Genomic DNA, 1,421 nt, shown 5'->3' on the forward strand with positions numbered 1-1,421 from the left:
TCAGAATAGAGCTGCAGTAGAGGCGATGAATGATGCCGAGCCGCTAACTGTAAGTACCAGCTACAGTCTGTGCAGTTAGAGTGCCATTGTTGCACGTGTTCTTGCTTTGATGGTAGGCTGTTCTGTTTCTGGGCGTTGTGTTTGTCAGGCTTCGGGTGAACCGATGTTAGCATTGTGCCCGCAGTCCTCCAGGGCAATAGGTGCAGGTTGCTGTCACAAATCGCCTTTCCTCACGGCGAAGGGCAGATTGGGCCTCTGTGCTGCTATTTCAGGTGCATTAGGGTGAGTTTAAGATCTAGTGTACGTCTAAGCCTGCATTTAATGCAGTTTTGGAATGAAATACTTTCATTTTGAAAATGCAGTGGGGTAGGTTCTGCCTTGAACAGTTAAATGATGCAAAAAATCATCTAAATGTAGACTGCTTAAAAATCAATCACTGATGTATGGCTGCAGCAGATTTGTGATATTTTTTTCCTCTTTGTTCTGAGAATAACTTTGAGGTCACTGGAGGTGTATGGGTTACAGAAGAAATGGAACTTATTATTGTGAGCAGTCATGGCTATTCGTGTTCTATAGCCATTTGTTCTGGCCTGCTATTCTTATTCTTTACTGCTAGTCTATATGTATCTACTGTATTTTCAGACTTCTCAGTTTGCTGTTGCATACCTTTGTCCATGCTTTTGGGAAGCTGCCTTCCTGAATCTGTGCTGTAATTTGTACTCTGAAACATGAAACTGTTATCCAGACAATACCAGGTTATCTAAGAGCATTAGATGAGTTCTGCTTTAGTGTCTTCAGATGCTAAATTGTGTGTAACTACATTTGAAATATTAATGGGTATGGTGATAGGTTTGTGAAACTGTAAAAAGCACAGTAAAATTATAAAGATACAGATTTACAGTAAATGACTGACAGATACAGTAAATGACTAATAAGCAGGTAAAATAACTCGAGGCTGTTACATACGAAGGACAGGTTCCTCTGCTGCGTGTTCCAGTCCCTTCAGGGCAGCTGAAGGGATGGATTGGGTTGTCTTGCAGATTCAACTGAAAATTAAAATTTTGTTTGTGGGGCTAGTCTCCATGTCGATTGATAACCAGTGAACAAAGGGTTGATAGATTGTTAGAGTAGGAGGCTTTATGTATCGTGTCGCTAGTAAAAAACCAGGGAAGATGACGTTGCTTCTGACGATGACACTGTCTTAGATTAGTTTAAAAAGCTTGTAGACCACAGTGAAGTGAGTGTTTGCGTATGACTTAAAACTGCAATATCCTTACAAGTGTAAGAAGCTGTTGGCCACACGTATGTGTGCTTACTTAAGGAAAAACTTATTCCTAGTAGAGAGAGGGTAAAAACCTTCAGAACTCATCTCTACAAGTTTCTGAACAATCTGATGCAACTTTGAAGTTAGCCTTGCTTTC

The sequence above is a fragment of the Fulmarus glacialis genome, unplaced genomic scaffold, assembly GCF_000690835.1.
Source record: "Fulmarus glacialis isolate BGI_N327 unplaced genomic scaffold, ASM69083v1 scaffold31673, whole genome shotgun sequence".
NCBI classification, from domain to species: domain Eukaryota; kingdom Metazoa; phylum Chordata; class Aves; order Procellariiformes; family Procellariidae; genus Fulmarus; species Fulmarus glacialis.